Source organism: Passer montanus, unplaced genomic scaffold (genome assembly GCF_014805655.1).
Source record: "Passer montanus isolate IOZ18808 unplaced genomic scaffold, ASM1480565v1 scaffold51, whole genome shotgun sequence".
Lineage (NCBI taxonomy): Eukaryota > Metazoa > Chordata > Aves > Passeriformes > Passeridae > Passer > Passer montanus.
Genome location: NW_024370041.1, coordinates 11,350 through 30,226, shown reverse-complemented (window position 1 = coordinate 30,226; position 18,877 = coordinate 11,350). Strand labels below are relative to the sequence as shown.

At 37.4% G+C, this 18,877-nt stretch overlaps 1 protein-coding gene across 1 annotated transcript in view; it reads right to left on the bottom strand.

Annotated features, from left to right (window-relative positions):
* Positions 1-15,704, bottom strand: part of CTNNA2 (catenin alpha 2) — a 372,247-nt gene extending 356,543 nt beyond the window's left edge. Inside the window, exon 1 of the mRNA XM_039723934.1 lies at positions 15,513-15,704. The gene's annotated coding sequence lies outside the window, so the exon portion shown is untranslated. The remainder of the gene's footprint in view (positions 1-15,512) is intronic.
* Positions 15,705-18,877: the final 3,173 nt, after the last annotated feature.

The window sequence follows — 18,877 nt, the reverse complement described above, 5'->3', positions numbered from 1 at the left end:
TGAATTTTAGAGAAATCCAAGCTGAAGTAGCAGACAAAGAAAGCTTTCAATTTTGGAATCGGATGCCTGAAAGTTGTTTAACTTCCATTTTGTTACTGAAGAGATTTTAACATGTTCTGCCAAATTAGCAGTGTGTAGCTTCAGATAAATATTTATATTGGACTATGAAAGAAAGAGTAATATTTGATAATTGGCCAGTGGCACCAGGAAAGCAAGAAGGAAAATTATCTTAGTCTTGAATAAACAAGGAGACATACCTTGCAAGAAGATTTAAAAATCAACACTCAATAGCAGAGGAAAAATGCACAGAGGGTCAAAAGGAAACATAAACAAACAAAACAACAAAAAAAAAATTAAAAAGCTTGGATTAGATATTTAATCTTAGAAAGCTCACATTAGGTGAAATGAAACCCCAAAATGATGAAGTAAAAATTATTAAACGGACATAATAAAATAAGCAAACCAAAAAACTATGAGTATAGAAGTTCACAGCAGGTTGTTTAAAACTTAACAGATCTAGTAGTTCATAATTTAGAAACTAATAACCAAAGAAACTAGCAGTTATGGGGAGGAAGGCTCATCTGATTCAGTGCCAATTAACATATTTTTACCCTTTTATGGCAGTGGTATCAAACTACTCTTAGGCTAAAGGTATCAGTGGAGCTTCAGCTAGCCCAATTATGCTTTAGAGAAACCTTTTTATCTGGAAAAAATCAACTGTACATTTAGTTATCCATTTCTTTCCAAATGCATTTCAAGTTGTTCTGTAACCTATATTAAATTACTTTCAGTGAAAATTGGGTCAACACAAGAAACACAGACATCTGAAGCCATCAGGTCTGCTTCTTTGCCACTGCAGTCAGTCAAGTGATAATATAATTAATAATAATCTTAATATGATAATAGCTACACTCATAAACTTATCAAGATTCCATCTTAGAAACAGCTCAGACATTTAACCCCAATTAATCCTATGTGAAGTGGGAAATTCACTCCAGAATGAACTCCAGAATCTGACAGGTTCTTTTCATTAGACACTTTAATGCCATATTGCCTGTATTTGTAGATAATTTAAATCCATTTCTTCTCATGACCCATTTGTCCTTCAGTTTCACTGTGTTCTTCTTCCACTCTTGGCCCTATTGTCCCTTTTTAGCTTTGTGCATTTTTGTGAGGAGTCCTGACAGACTAAAGGCAGTACTTCAGTCCCTTCTAATTGCACACAATATCCATTTCTATAATCATTACAGCAGCCCCATGAAAAAATTCTGCTTCTGGAGTACAAATGATAAGAACTGCAGGTTTCTAGGACCATTTGCAGCTATGAGAAATACTCATGGAATCCCAGAATATCCTGGGTTGGAACTGTAGGAATCACCGAGTCCAGCTCCTGGCCCTACACAGGACACCCCAACAATCCCACCATGTCCCCAGAGCTTAAGAACTGCAAACATCTATCAACAGATGATTGCAAAGGTCACCAAAAAAAGCTGCTGGAATTTCATGAGCAGACTTAAGGTAAAACATCTACCTGTGAGGAAAGCATTGAACCAAGGCTTTCACTGGTTAATAGACAGAGGAAATGTCATTTTTTCTAAAGCCTTGAAGTGTTTATTAAGAGATAGAAGATGGGAAGCGAGTAGCAATCCAGAGAACAGCTGTGATCAGTAGGGGATGCTCACAATACAACAAACACCTGGAAATAATTACCAGAACAATGACAAATTGATTGGATGCACCACTCCTGAGCAGTTCCCAAATGGAAGAAGTTAATAAAGCTACAGTCTAATTAATGCATTTCTTTCAGATTTTTCCTTTTGTTCTACATGTCCATGATTAAAAAGACAGAACAAGTGATCCATGACATAATGGAAGTATTTTAGAGTGCTCTCCTCGTAATTAGAGCAAAAGCACTGTTATGAAGCTGTCCTAAATTGTAATAATATATAGACCCAAACTGAGTTGCACATTCCACATAAGAGAGTGAGGATTATACTAAATGATGATATGATAGATTTGAACAACCCATAATTGTTAATAAGGTATATTTAAATTATGTAAGCAGGTTTTTATTCCTTTCATCATGGATGTTGTCTTGTTAAGAAACAAAAGCAAACCCAAAGATCTGCAATTTTATCCCCCTTGGATTTGTCTAGAAATTCACCAAATAGAGCAGGATCACTCACTTTCCATACCAGTATATATCTGAATAGTCAAATTTTAGGAATAATGACCTGGATTGTTTGTTTCTCACTGTCTGTATTCCTCCTACCTTATTAATCACATTGATTATTTACCACATCTCTTAAAACATCGTATTTTGTTTATAGTATTTTAAAAACCATTCTCCATAACTGAACATATTTATTTCAGTATCAACCTCTGTTTGATATTATCAGAATGTGGGAAGTTATTTTTAGAGTATTTTTGTCCTGCATACTCACTAAATGCAAATATGCATTAAAAATTCTATTCAGAATTCTAAAAGCTTTACACAAATGGCTGTTTAGTCTTGTCTTTCCTTAAAACTTTTTTCCTAAATCTTTACTGCTGTGTCCTCTAAACTCATCTCCTCTTCCACCTGCAGCTGGCATTTTGTTCTCCATTTGTAGGAGGATGACCACTGCTCTCATCATTTTAATGGATTTCAAGGCCAGAAAAGGCAGTCTCTGATCAAGCCCGATCTTTTCCTGTCACATTTCAGCTCCTGGAGCTGTGTCTGGAACTGATTGTACAGACAATCCAGCTCACTTACATTTGACTCACTTTACATTTGATATTTAGACAGAGTGATGGAAGATGAATCACTCTGAATTTTAAAGTACAATGGATATCCTTAAATCTAGCAAGTATTTTAGATTCAATGTTCTCTCTTAGATCCAAGAACACACCACATCATTCACTTCATGGACCATTAAAATATGTAATTTTAATTAACCCAACTACTTCTTTCCTGAGGGGCTGAAAATAGCAAGAATACAGAAATACAGAACTTTTAAGGTATTTAGCCAATATCTATGACAATGTAAGACAATTTATCCACTAATGTTATGTTTTAGAAAGAACTTTTCTAATTAATAGTCAGATTAATAGTACATTTGGAACATCACTGATACACTTAAGTACAATAAAAACCCAATTAAATTTCAATTCAAAACTAAATTGTTTGGGATGTAAGGATACATTAGCATCTCTAATCCCTCTTTGTCTGAAACTCAGTTACTCCAAGGATTAACATCCTTCAGGGACACACTAAACTGATCTGCCTGCACTGAACTGGAGAGTGCAGGGAACATCAATATGAACATTTTAGATGCTCAGCACCGTGTCTGGGAACACAAAAATGCATTGGACCTCTTGAGATAAATACAGAATCAAATTTAAACACTCAAGCTCCACTGAATTGTAATGTGGCTTTATTTGTATGCTGGTACAAGTCATGCTGCTGAACTACAATGTTTGATAGAAACATGGAATCATAGAGAGGTTTGGGATGGAAGGGACCATAAAGCCCATCTTGTTTTATCCCCTGCCATGGACAGGGACACCTCCCACTAGCCCAGGTTGCTCCAAGCCCCATTCAGCCTGGCCTTGGACACTTCCAGGGATCCAGGGGCAGCCACAGCTTCTCTGGGCACCCTGTGCAAGGCTTCCCCAGCCTGACAGAGAACATTTTTTTTTTTCCAATATCCCATTTACATCTACTCTAAGTTGAAATCTCTTCTCGCTTGTCCTATCAGCACGTAGTTCAGCTACCAATTTTCCCGCAACTTCTATGTTCATATAAAAATTTGAAATCTCTAATTTAAAATAAGTATTTTCTTCTTTATCCAAATGCTGCAAGGTTGCACCAAGAAGCACATTCAAAATAAGTAGAATAGTTCATCACCTAAGTAAGAAACTACAGTGGAAAATGTTAGGAAAAGTTGCTGTCTTTCTAGTGAACTGTGCATGGTACATTCATTAAAATCATTACTGTAAAAAAAAGGACTAAAATGAATGGAACTGACAAAGAAAAATCTGTAAGTCCTAGTGATTAACATCTTGAGTTTCATCATTTAATGTGTTTCTGCATAACAATTTATGAATTTAAATAGACCAGTCATTAATAAATTTAATGCATCAGGTATAGAAGGGAACAACATTTGAAAAGCACCCAAAATTCATGGAAAAGAAAGCACTCCAAGAAAACAACATTCAGCATTAGGCACACAGATTCAACCATTCTGAATATCATTTTCATTCTGGGGCTTGAAGAGCCCCATACAAATACTGTACAGGAAAGCAGGTTGAAGGGTAGATTCTATCTGTGCCCAAGGCACCATGAACTGAGTTCAAAATCGTAATTAGAATCAGTTCCATCACTCTCTATCATCACATGAAAAGAAAATACCCAATAAAGACGTTTTTTTAAATTGATATTTTTTGAGATAAGCTTCAGTTCAAAGGGTTGGTATTTTCCAGTAAGATGAGTTTCGTAACAAAATTTATCAAAAAATACCAGTGATGTGTGAAAAAGAGGGAGCAACAAGTTGATAATGTCAGCACATGGGAAGCACTGTGAGGAGGGGGAAGGACTGATGATGAGATTGATCAATCTGCTGGATTATCAACTCCTTGGTTTTTTTGAGGGTCACTTTTGTGTTCCTTCTAATTTATGATTTTCCTTACACTTAGATCCTACCTGAATGTCCTGAAGCAGTAAGAGAAGGGAGCACTGCTTAATCTGAGGAGCAAACATGGCTAAAAGTAAAAAAAGAAACCCTTCCCACAACCCCACAAGAGGACAGGCATGTTAATGCTGGACAACTGAGAGGTTTGCAGCCAAGAAAGAAAAATAACAGAAAAAATTTAAACACAAAAATTTAGAAGGATACTCCAGTATGAGAGAGGATGAGAAAGGAGAAAAGCAGACACGGGAGAGTCATCAGCACAGGGAAAATCTACAGTGTAGACTTACAGTAAGAAAGAGATGAAAAAGAAGACAACATAAAATACAGAGAGAGTATCTGCAGGTTTACACAGAGAAACAGACTTGAAGGTACAAGAACATTTTAAAAAAATATTTCAATTCTTCTATTAGTTCACATAATCTGCACACATTGTTTATAATAACCTATAGTTGAGATCCAATGCAGTTATTTTTTTGCCATAAAACAACTTACCAAAGATTCTAAAATCATGCTCAAAGCCTCAGCTTACATGAAGATTAAGTTTATCTTTCCAAAATTGGGAATTACATTTAAAAATTAATTTTTGAAGACTAGAAAACCAATTTTGACTTGGCAGCATTTTTAGTAACCTAAGAATTTATTGCCAATTTCAGTGGGAATTCACATACATGCAGTGACACCTATGTGTTAATATAAGAGCTGCTTTATATAACTATACTCATTGCTTGAATGTTTAAAAACTGCAAGAGCTTCTGCGCAGAGATATAATGAGATAAGTGAGCTTCATGGTGTGAATTTACATTCCAGTGCAGAGTTCAAAACACAAAACTAATCTGTAGCCCTCCATCAACACCCAGAAAGGCAGATTGCTGTTGTGCACAGGAAAGGCTCATAAACAAGACATGATTATCATTAAGTTTGTAATAAGAATAGAAAGAAATTATCTTTAGTCTCAGCCTGTATAAGTAATAGAAAAAATGATGGTTGAGTGTTAGGACTGTCCTTCGTAAATACCTGGGCATGGCAGAAGGGAGGCTGAGGGGAATCAAGGCTGGAGATGGCTCTGAGCAACCTGGTCTAGTGGAAGGTGTCCCTGCCCATGGGAGAGCATTGGAACTAGATGAGCTTTAAGGTCCCTTTCATCCCAAACCATTCCATGATTCCATGATGTCCATCCTTTACTGGATGCAGAGCAAAATTCAGTCACAAAGGATGAGGAAAATGTTGAGGTACCAAATTCCTTCTTTGCCTCAGTTTCCAACAGTAAGAGGGACGGTCCTTCAGGTACCCAGCAACCTGAGCTGAAGGGCAGAGATGGGAACAGAATGAAGCCCCCAAAATTGGTTCTACTCCTGTCATTAATGAATTTATAGAATACTTTTTTATTTGTTTTCTATGGCAGCAGCCAGATTTCAGTTCTAGCTGGTCTATGGCCCTTGCCATTTTCTCTCTGCATGACCTCCAAATGTCCCTGTAGCTTTCCTGAGCTGCCCTTCCCTTGTCCCTTTTCACAAAGGTCACAGACTCTCCTTTTTCTGCCCAAGTCCCACCCTAATTCTCTGTTCAGACAGATAAGTGTTGAATCAATAAAATAAGGGGAGATTTAAAACCATGAAGTCCACCACAAACAGGTGAAAGGAAGTAGTGGTGACATATTTTCTGAAGAAAAAACACATATATTTCATCACATATTGTAGAAATCACGTAATATGAACAGAGGTTTACAACTGACTTACCTGCAACTAAAATACAAAAAAAAATAAAAAAAATAAAAAAAAAATAAAATAATAAAAAAAAGCACCGATCTCAAAGTCTATCGGAACAATTACAGCTGAACGAAATTTGCAAACATCTGAAATCAAAATCAGTGGAAAGCCTACAATTTTATTTTTAGTAGATATGAAAATAATTCTAAATTCCATCAGCTATACAGAACAGTCTCCTTTTCCCATGTTCATATATAAACAGCAGCTGGAATATCTCACACATCTAAAGTCTAAAAAGAATTTTTCTCTGATAAAGGGATTAAAACAGAGTGAACAAGATAGCTGGAGATCAGAATGCTATAATTTGACACTTCTCAGAGGAAATCAGCGCCTGTTATTTGATTATAACATTTTATATTCCCTCACTCTGTAAAGCATTACTGGCCTTTGTAGTATGTGAAAAATGTACTTCAGAAAAAGACGTGTTCAAAATGGTAAATGGAAAGGCAATAAATTAAAGCCTTTTATATACTGACTAAGCATCTTTTAGGACTCAGATATTAGAAAGTATATTTCAAATTTTCATGCTGTCATTTTTAATACTTCTCTTATCGTATACTGCTTTCTGAAACCATATCCAAAATTAAAGCCTAATCTGTATGGGAGAAAGAAGCTTTTATACAACTTTTGAAGTTGGATGACTACCATGGAAAATGCAGTCAAAAAATAAAGAACGCTGAACAAAACGTACTGTAGGCAAATAGGAGGACTGAGCAGGGGGGCAAGGAAGACTCCCAGATAGAGCTTAGTGCTCCAAGGACTGCTTGCATCTTTCTCATTAAATGCCACTGGGTTATCACAGAATCATGGAGAGGTTTGGGTTGGAAGAGACCTTACAGCTCATCTTTTTCCATCCCCTGCCATGGACAGGGGGACCTTCCACTAGGCCAGGTTGCTCCAAGCCCTATCCAGCTTGGCCTTGAACACTTCCAGAGACGGGGCAGTGTCTTGGTTTAAGACCATTTATAAAGTTGGACACTCCAAAATAAGTCACCTCCGCTTAATTCCAACCAATCCCCTGCCACGAGTAAGGGAAGATTATGAGTAGATATAAGTGAAAAAGCAACTGTTTACTAACAAATGGAGCAACAACAGGCAAAAAACAACAGCAAATAACTGCTAGATACAAAAATACCCAATCTGACAAACCACACAGACACAAAGAGAGACCCAAAATGTTGGAATGAGCCTTCCCAAGATGGCGCCCGCCTGAGGCGGCTGTGGGGCTGAGGGACAAAGGGAAAATGGCGCCACACCCTTCCCCTCCAAAAGGGTGACTGCGGGCCCCAGGAACAAGGAGACAAGATGGCAGCAACCCATACTAGAAAGGCAGGAGCCCACAGGGCAGTTCTAGAGGCAGACAAAAATTTCCAGCTCTTTTGGGGTCTGCGCCGCTCCCGCTGCTGGTTCCTGCCATTTATGGGCTCTGTCACAGCCGCCATGGGGTGAGGGGATGAAAGGAGCGCTCTGTCCGCTCAGCCTCACCCCAGGATCTTGCTGACTTCTCTTGCTGCTGCCAGAGTTTATAAAATTCACCTCAAAACAGTTTCTTATTGCAAAATGGATCTTTACCAGTGGCTGTGGTTGCAAACCATAAAACAAGCACGTCTGAAGAGAAGCTCCCACCTTTGCAAAAGCAGCCATGAAAGGAAGAGCCTCTGCTCCCACAGCTTCTCTGGGCAACCCATGCCAGGGCCTCACCACCCTCACAGGGAGGATTTTCCCCTCAGATCTAATCTAAACCTGCCCTCCTTCAGTTTAATGCCATTCCCCCTTTAAACTAAGCTGAAATAATCCTGGTAAAATGCGTCCAAACCCAAGATCCTCCCATGTTAGATGAATTACAGCAGTATTTACAGTTGCATTCTAAATACAAAATATACCACTTTAAAAAACTTAATTCCTTTGTGGAATTTACTCAACAGAATGAAATTTTATTGTAAAAGTTTGTTGTCAATTTGTTTTGTTTTGTTTTTGTTGTTGTTGGGGTCTTTTTTTTTCTTTTTTTGTGTGTGTGTGTAATCATCACAAAGTCATTCTTGCAATTTTCCATTTAGTTTTTGAAAGACTGAAAATTCACTGTTCAGTGATGGAAGCATAAAGCAATGACTGAACCTTAAGCTCATCTCCTTGACTCTTTCTCCCTTCAGTATGCTACTTCCCAATTTAAATATCCCAGACAAAGTCTCTGCACCACTCCTGATCTCCCACCAGTTTCCCTATCATTCATCAGACAGCTGGTGAAACTCTCAGTTCCTTTGCTCTGCTAAAAACTTCCATCACTGACCTACAGAGTCATCTGAGGTCAGGCTAAAAGGAATTTCTTTCCAAATACTTTTGATCCAACAGACTAAAATAACTGATTTTCCAGTTCAAAGATGACTCAAACTTTTCCTTTTTTCCTTTTTCCTTTTCTCCTTCATAACATGAATTTCATGTTATGTTGTGAAATTTTATCTACTTTTTTTTTTTATGTTGAAGAAAAAGAATTTCAGTTCAGAATTTCTGCCTAATGAATCAACAGTGATTTCATTTCCAGCACTCAGCTGGGACTCAGAGGAAGTTTCAGTAACACATAAATCAGAGCAGCTTCAAAAAGAGAGGTCGAGATGCTCACCCTGTGGTGCTCTGCAGCTTCACAGAACTGTTCTGAGGGGTCAGGAAATTCAGCTGCAATCTCCACATTGAATTACGCACAGAGGGGACACAAATACAGATTTCATGCATGGAGGAAATCTTGCAGAACATTGCTCATGGTTAGCTCAAAACTTAATTGAAAAGGCTGTACATTAAATGCTGCTGAGGATTACTCACTGTGGATTAAGCCTATCCAGTTTGGGAATTACTGTTGGAAGACAGAACAGAGCAAGATAACTGCCTGTGGTACCTATCCCATCTTATAAGATTTTTTTTTTCTTTTAACAATTTTCTTGATTTAAATCCTAGTGAAGCTATTTTCCAAATTTGACCTGAATCCAGAAATTTCATGCATACTAATGGTGGCAGAGTTAAATATTTACTGCAAAACATGGCCTAGTTACAGTCCCTTGATAGGGATTCTTTTTTTTTTTAACTGTGCTGCATTTCTGTAATACTTTCTCAAATAAAACCTTTACTAACAGTAATATTTCTTCTAAAAGAACAAGCAGTAATTTTAGGATTTGATTTTAATATTCAAATCAAATATTTCTGGAGGAACCACTACTTCCCCATCTTTCAGTTTCTAAGTATAATTTTATTTTTGACAACTGTGAGAAGTTGTCATGTTAAAGAAATTTTATTCTGATTTTTTCCCAATATAAAGCCACAACAGTATAAAATCTTCAAGGAAGACAATGTAAATAAATATAGGATAAAAAATCTGCCAAATGTATTAATTTATATTACTTTTCAAACTTATATCACTGCTTTTGCAAAATCTGTCTCAAACTGCCATGTTCAGGCAATATATCAAACACCAACTACCATTTATAACAAACATATCTGGGAAATGGAAGTCACTTTCATAAATTTAAACCAACATGAGCTTAAACAAAACACTGAAAAGTGAAATTAATATCAGAAAAGCTCCAGCCAAGGCTAAACAGAAATAAATCTTTTGGAAATGGTGCAGAGAACAGAGAAGAAGCAAAGATTCTTGGACAGACAGCTGGCATTACCAAGAACCAGTATCATCAGCAGTTCTCCCAAAAAGCCTAAACCTAATGTGTACAGAAAGTCATAAAATCATGGAATGGTTTGGGTTGGAAGGGACCTTAAAAGACTGTCTAGTTCCAACACCCCTGCCATGGACAGGGACACCTGGATGCATTTCATTTTTTCTCCACTTTTAGTCTTCTCCTTAAGGAACAATCCTGATCAGGAATGGAGTGGAGCAGGACAAGACATTGGTGCTGTTGGGTTTGTTTCACAGAAAGATAAAATAGTTTGGGTTAGAAGGGATTTTGAAGGTTACCTAGACCATCCCTTGCAATGAGCAGGGACATCTTAATTAGACTAAGTTGCTCAGAGCCCCATCCAACCTCACCTTGAATATTTCCAGTGATGGGGCATACACCACCTCTTTGGGCAGACAGTTCCAGTGTCTCACAGAATCGTGGAACGGTGAGTGCTGAGAGGCTGATGTGTGTGCTCAGCCATAAATATAAATTATATAAATTTATATTATATATGTATTATATACATGAGCTGGGTATGTGTGCTTGTGTGCGTGTACCTACTGGAAATACAGCATCAGTCTCATTCCTGCTCAAAACTGGGGCTCTGGAGCTGCAGCAGCCTCACTCCTGGTTTTGGGAACCTCTGACCCTACTTTCCTGCACAGCAACTCTTGGAGATGCTCTACAACATCTGCTTTTTCCTCGTAAGTGTTTCAAATAATTTTGGAGTAGGAATTTTGATGTCTTTCTGCAGCTCAATTCTCAGAGAGCTGAAAGATAATGGATGGAAGAGTCTGAAAGACGAAGCATTAGCATGGAATGGCATTTAGGGGCCCAGATTTCTCAGGAGGAGCACTGCAAACATGAATAACAATTGAAGTCGCTTCCATACATAACAACCAATTCAAAATAGAAAAGGAAAAAAATTTTATTAACAAGCTAAGAGTTTTCAGGCCATGGCTCCAGTGATTTGCTAAATAGAAAACTTCAAATCTTTGTGCAAAAAGCTTTCAGCCCAGGCATGAGCCACCAGCCAGACAAAAAGCAAGTTGCAGAGCACATCATCACAGATATTATTGGAAAAAAGAGAATATGTTTATTGTACACACAGGTTCTTGCAAAACTGCAGATCAGGATTCATTGTCCTGTTAAGCAGGACTGCCCACATGCCCACTTCACCTTTCAGGATGAACAGAAATTCTACTTTGTCTAAAAAAAACTGTTTCTCAATGTCTTTCCACAGACACTTTTTCCTCTATCAAGAACTAGTACATGCTAACTTCTGTAAACAAAAAAAAAAGTTCTCATATACTTCAGTGAAAAGGTTTATAAATAAGCATAGGGAGAACATATGTTTAAGTGAAAAGATAAGGGGTTCGAACAGAAATTCTACTTTGTCTAAAAAAACCTGTTTCTCAATAATTTCTTTCCACAGACACTTTTTCCTCTATCAAGAACTAGTACATGCTAACTTCTGTAAACAAAAAAAAAAGTTCTCATATACTTCAGTGAAAAGGTTTATAAATAAGCATAGGGAGAACATATGTTTAAGTGAAAAGATAAGGGGTTTTTTTGTCTAAAAAAACCAGGTGATCTAGATTCTAGATTCTCTAGATTTCTCTAGAAACCATTTTGCATAGAATTTAGTTCTAGTTTTAAAATTTCATTCAAAAAAAATTCAAAACTAGATGGTTAAAAGAATTAAAGCACTAAAAATATTATTTTTAGTATGTTCTGTTAGAGAGAAAAAAAATGTCAATAAAGTTAAAGTCACTTTCATGTCTCAGAGATGTTCATCCACAATGTCAAGATGGTCACAGAGTACACAGGTCACATTCTTTTTCACAATGTCTATAAATCTGCATGAACAAAAAATTAGGTCTACCTCAACTTTACCCTGTCTTCAAACACAAAAAACATCAATAGCTATTTTCTGTCCCTTGCTGAATTTCATATTATGGTGTGAAGTCTTACCTACCATGCTTGAAAAGCAAAAAAATTTAAAACACAACAACCAGCAGCTGGGCTGAATCATGTTTTTAATGGAAGTTTCAGTTTTATGCAAGAAAACTTCCAGGAAAATTATATTAAAATCAGGCAGTCACCAGCACATACCTACAGACAGACATTGCCAAAGCCATTTACCAGATAGAATAAATTTACATGAATATAACCTATTTCCTTGTGTTGCTTTCTGCAGCATCCCAGGCTGTGTCCTAACAAATTTAATCAAACTGGAGCCCAGTGGAACTGCAGTTTTTGATAGATTTTTGTGTCAATCATGGCCTGAACTTCTCCTCCACAGGGAATTTCCTTCTTCTCTACTGATCAATAAAAGACCAGTTGCATTTAGACCCTTATGCTGTGAGTATAGCATATGATGTATTTTAATTCCTGTGAGTTCCTCTTCACTTCCCTGCACTTCCCAGGGTTTGTAGCTTCATTCTTTATGGTCATGGAATCATGGAATGGTTTGGGTTGGAAGGAACCTTACAGATCATCTGGTTCCAACCCCTGTCTGCTTGTCCTTCTCTCTAAAATAAAAAGACATGAATGACAAACTTCCACATTTCCCAGGTCTTCTTTGTCCCCCATCTGGGAGATCTTTTACACAACTCTGACAGTTCCAGAATAAACACCCACAAAGCAAAGTATTCAATGGCCCAGCAACTGGATAATCTCACTTAGGTGGTTTTGAAGTCTAAGTGTTCTAATTATGGAATCATTATGGGATACAGAGATACACAGGGATAAGCTTTAGGCATCAAATATTTTGGTCTTTGCTCTTTGTGTTTTTCGAATGAGTTTCATAAATCAAACCAGTTTATCACCAAAGTTTTCTACAGCCAACAGAAATTACCCTTCCACACTACAGAAGGAACAAGAATCTTAACACCACGGACACTCTCGTTCATTGCAAAGCATTTTGCAATGATACAGAGCATTTGTTCCACACCTATCAATGGAAAGCAGGAGTCCCTTGAGTGAATTGCTGCCTTTAGTAGGACACAACACTACCCAGCAACGCAGGGCAGGAAATGAGGAGCACACCAAGAGCCAGCTCTAAGTGCCGCAGACATTTTTAGGTTGACGATGTAATTATCCCAGCTGGAACCCTACCAGGAAATCAGCCAGGAAAACACAGTCTCAGTTCATTAATCCAGCTCTTTATGCCACCCAGCTAAACATATCATTTCACATCACACCAGGGCTGGTCTCATTTACACGGCTCGTGGGTGCTAATAATGGTGTGTGGTGTCTCCTGCTCTCCTCATTATGGGATCGTGTTGAACAGGCCCCAAAAAAAGCTGCTCCACTTTTCTGACAGGCTTTTTTCCCAGCCTGGAGCATTGACAAGAGATTAATGTCTGTGTCACTTTGTATAATTCTGTTTAAGATCTCTTTCCTCCTCTCTGCTTCTTCATTGTTGTTTGGGTTGTTTTTTCCTAAATATAGGTTAAGAAAAGTAAAAGGCTTTTTGTCATGTAAAAAGTCAAAAATTCAGTCTAGATAAGGACTGTGCAAGTTTAGGTTGATGCCTCTAACTCAGAAGAAGGCTCCTGAGGAGAAGCTGAGTCAGCATCACAAAGCCAAAAGGAAAAAGGTCATTAATTCAGAAAGAACATGGGCACTCATGTCACCACTGAAGATGCTGAGCTACAACTTGACACTACACAAAATAAGACATGTAAGCAACAGGAAACTGAAGTAGTTGACAAATGAAAGTTAATGCCAGAACAGCCAGGCATCAGCATTAAAAATAAAAAAAAAATTTAAAAAAACCACCCAACCAAAACCACAACAACAAACACCCAGCTGAAAAAATAATCAAAAAAAACCCCATAAAACCCCACTAAAATACTGTAAGATCATTGTACATAGAGCACACAGCAAATACTCAACTTATTCCGATGTACTGACAATTGAGTATTTAAGAAAACCCAAACCACACAGGAACATGAAAACAGTGAAACCAAATATACACAGAGTGGAGAGGAGGAAGAAAATACCCTCAGGATAGAAAAGATTGGAATATTCACTAATCAGTGCTTATATATACAAAATTTAACCCTTCTTTCTCTTATGATCACTTCAGTCCAGTGTTCACAAGATAAAAAAAAAAACAAAACAAAAAACAATATATTATGAGTTCTGGGGGAGTAACTCACTGAATATTAGTATTTTACACCCAAATCCTTCAGACTTCTTTTGAAATCTCATTTGGAGATTTCTCAGTCTTGTTCTAACACCCTGGGCTGATGATACTGGCAGATGGTATCTTTAGATTGTAGGACTTACAATGGAATAAACATGAAAGGTACTTAATTCTGCTGCACTAAAAATAATTACAAATTCAGTAAAACTGAAACATTTTTCCTAGGTATATATTGAAAACATATTTTCCTTCCACCATACAGGTAAATTTGAAAGCATCTCATACCCATTTTATCTTTTGAAAGAAAATTGTCAGACCTTGTGAGTATCCTTTTATTTTATCACCAACACCCAGAAAATAATTGTCTTAATATTGTTATTATATTTTTAAGCTTTGATACAATTTTTTTATATATTTGAAACCACAAGTATTTCTATATTGCTCTTTTATCTGGTTGATAATTGTTAGATTGTTCAGAAACATATGTACCATAATCCTCGTTCTACATTTGCACCCACAGGCTTTAAACCACTGATCAGTTTCAGCCAAGTGAAAAAAAATCACATCATTTTGTCATACAGCAGAATAAAAACCAGCCTGAAAATGGAACAGTAAGCTTTGGCACTGGGCAAAGTTCTACTCCCATCAAGCATTTTCCCTGTTGGAACCCTGGTTGCTGAGAATTTTAGGCTTTCTGTGCTGCTAGGCACTGATCCCCAGGAGAACACTGCATTGACCTGAGGCCATGGAGAAGGCTTCCAAAATGGAATGATGGAACTGGGATTGTGGGAGTGCAGTTTCATTAGAAGAGTGTGATATCACAGGGTGGAAAAGTTAAAGTTTAAGATTTTAGAATATAGTGATATATATAAAGCAAGATGGAGGTTGTACGGCAGAGGCTGGTCCTTCTTGTTTACCTTCTTCTTCACCTTCTTCTCCATGGATTTTGGTTGTTTTGTGTAATTGGATAAAAAAGTCCCCATTGCTGGCACAGGTGGCTGGTTATTGGGTTAAAAGTAAATATAATGTGACGTGTCATTTCTTTATTGGACTGTTTATTCTTAAAAGACCTTGTAGAGAGAGAGATGGAGCTCCATTTTTACCTTGTTAGTGAAGTGCTGCAGAACTCATGGTTTGTGAGAGTGCAACATAGATAAGAACTAATAAAGATCTGAGTCCAAACAAGAAATACCATCTCACACGTTTAATCCCGACCCTGGCAGAAAAGAAGAAAAAGAATCCACATTTTTCCACATACCTTGTTTTCGAACATCATCTACAGCAGCAACCAACTCCTCCTTGAGATCCTGGCTCTCTTTAGCAATTTGGTCTCCTTTTTCCAAGAAGTTCTGAGTGGCCTGCTCCACTGAGGCAGCCAAAACATGAGCCTTCTTCGAGCGCCCTTTCTTCTTGCCAGACGGTCCTTTATTGCTCGTGTTCACCAGCGTCGTTACCTTTGGGCAGGAAAAACAAGTTTTTGTCAGTTTGAACAATCCTCTATTTATAGGAACAACCAATTCAATCCTCACACTATTTTCTGTGCCCTGGAAGGGATGTAGTGGCCACATGTTTTGAATAGATAAAATTGAAGTATAAAATCCGGCGGCACGTCCCCCAAAAGAGGGTTTTCCTTTTAACCTGTCCTCAGTCTGGGCTAAGCAAATCATAGCCAAGCAGCAAAAAGAAAAAGTTAAGAACCAGGCATGGCAGGTCTGTGGTGCCAAAGCAACGTTTTTGTTACTTGTTTTCATTTTTAAAATATGAAGGCACTGAAAAAATGGAATCTGAACACACAAGGGTCAGAAACCATTCAAAAAGCAGTTGTCCCTTGAGATAATGTACTGGCAGTGACATGCAAGTAGTAACAAAAACATTGTGGCCATTTTCCAGACATGAAAGGTACAAAGAGCTCCCACTGCAAAGATTATACAGGTTAAAACTCTTTGCCTTAGTGCTGCTTCACTTTATTCCTAATATTTTGTCATAAAACCACAGCAGGCAGCAAAATGATCCTACCAATATTTAAACAGAAGAAGGAAACTCTGCTTCCTTGTTTGCAGAATCTCCTGAAGGAATTCTTTATTGAGCTGCCAATAAACTGATTAGAAAGCTTAAAACCACAGCCCAGTGTGTACATCCACAGCTGAGAGTGGGGCAAAGAGGGAATCCTGCATGACTCCAGCAGTACCAGGCTGCTGCTCTGTAAAACTGGAATATTGAATTGGGTACCATCAGGTGTTAACTGCACAAAAAATGAGCAGAGATGCAGCTCTCCCTAACCAGGATACAAACCAGGGCACCTGTAGTGTTGTATCAGTGTTCTAAGCCACAATTTTGCTGTAAGAAAATAATTGCCTTTGTATAAATACAAAGTCTTAAATAAAGACATTTGACTAAAAACCAAAAGATTCTAAAACAAGTATTAAAATTCACTGTCTCATCCCTGCTACCAGAAGAGTGCCAAAGTCTGTGGTACAGTTTTGACCAAAAAGCCTTTTATCACGCTCTTTGTGCTACATTTTTTCTTTCAGTCTTTTTTTGTTTTGTTTTGTTTTCTGGGTTTTTTTTCCCGAATCACATCTTAAAACTACAGACTGTGGAAGAATAAATATATGTACCTATATCTATATATATATATATAATCAGGGCTTGAAAATACAATATACATGGATGTAGTGGAAGAAAAAAAAATGTAATCCAGGGCCTTCTTTCAGGAAAGAGTCTGCTTGGCTGCTGGAATGTAATATTCATTCATCATATGGGGTTTTTTCCTACTGTTTATATCCAGAAATAATATTTTCTTTATTAGCTTTCCCTTGCAAATATTCCTAAGGAAATTTCCTGAAGATCATTTCATAGTTATCATTGTCATTGGCATCTAGTTAAGGACACCAATAGAAATGGAAATAATTCTAACCCACCACCAAGCAATAAGAAAATTTATCAGAACTACCCAATGTGGAAATAATTATAAATTGAAATAAAATATTTATTACTATTTTCTTTAGGGCATTTTTTAAATAAAATAACTGCTTTTTCCTATGCTGCTTAATATGCAGAAATAGATAAAAAAATCACTTAGATTGTCTACAAGTGCTCGAAATCTTCTCAGTTAAGAACTTCTGTGTAGAGCAGATGAACATATGCAGGTCCTAGAGATGAAAAGGATCTGGAACTGGCAGAAAACCTTTGCTAATGCTCTGAGCTGCTGAGCCCAGAACTAACACAGTCCATATGAAAATCCAAATTACCACAGAAGATGGAGACTTTTTCTACCACTTCTTGTAACTCACATGTAGGAAACAGCCCCCCCAAAGTCAATCCTCTTTTTCAAAAAGAAATACTGGTGTATTCTGTTTGAGCCCACTTCATAAATGTTTTGCTGTTCTTTTTTTTTCTTACTTATTTTGTTTCAATCATTAAAAAAAATAAGTGTCCATCATGTCAAAAGGTGGGACTGAAATATAGTCATGGAAGAGTGCCAGCAAGAGAGCACAAGATCAATGGTGCTAGAGGCTTTGTTTGGCTCAGTGATTTGTAAACTTGAAGCAAAGGCTTTAAAATTTTAAACAAAACATACTGGCATGAAATAAAATTAAAAAAAAAAAATCTTACTACCCTCTGATCAACAGCATTCAGATGGAACAAGAAGAGAAATTTCCATGTGGGGCTAGGACATTCCCCTGGAAAAGGAATTCTGGATTCCAGTCTCTGCACCAACAGGGTTCTGGGTAATACAGAGCTCCCATAGGAAGAAAACCACTCATAAAAACTGGAATATGGCCATTTTACCCACCTTGTGTCAGCTCCTTTAAATTACATTAAATCACGAGTTAAGAGGCTAAAAAAGCAGTCTCATCCAAAATTAGAATTCCTGTTACATAAAGTCAGCTGTACTGGGACAGGGCAAAGGGGAAGGAAGGCTTCTAATACCCGTGACACAAAAATCCATGGCATCCAAGCCTCCTTCCTATTTTTAAAAATCCAATAACCTATGAATTTATATAAATTGCTTGGAAAAAATGAAGAATTATAATAATAACCTTTTATCTTATTCAAATACCTCAGTTTTTCAGCAGGGCTTTAAAGCTAACTGGTTTATTTTAAATATCTTACCCCACCTAAAGTGGTGCAAAAAAATAATGTCTCTATCAGCTTCAGTTACTAATTAATGCAGAAGTCACCCAAAATTCTATACAATTATCAAATATATCACTTGATAATTACCATAAGCTCATTTGGCAGCCTTGTAATGATCCTGGCTTTGTGATCACACTAGGGAACCTTGCTCTCTTATTTTATTAAAGAAGCTTCACACAGTCCTAGCACAGATCTCTGCTGAAATAACAGAACTTCACTAATTAATAGTTCAGTCCCATCCTGACTTAAGGCCTCCTTACCCAGCTCCAGCAGCACAAAAGAAAGGTGAGGATGTCTTTGCTAAAAGCAGAAAATTCCATTAACATGGATTTCCCTATGGCAGAGGTCAGGTGTGGGCAGGGAATGCCAGGAGTGAAAGGGGATAGAGCTGGATCACACACTCATCAAATCAATCCCCTGTCAGCAGCTCCAGCTCACACAAGAACATTCCTGGCTCTCTGAATTCAACTGTCTTCCCTACAG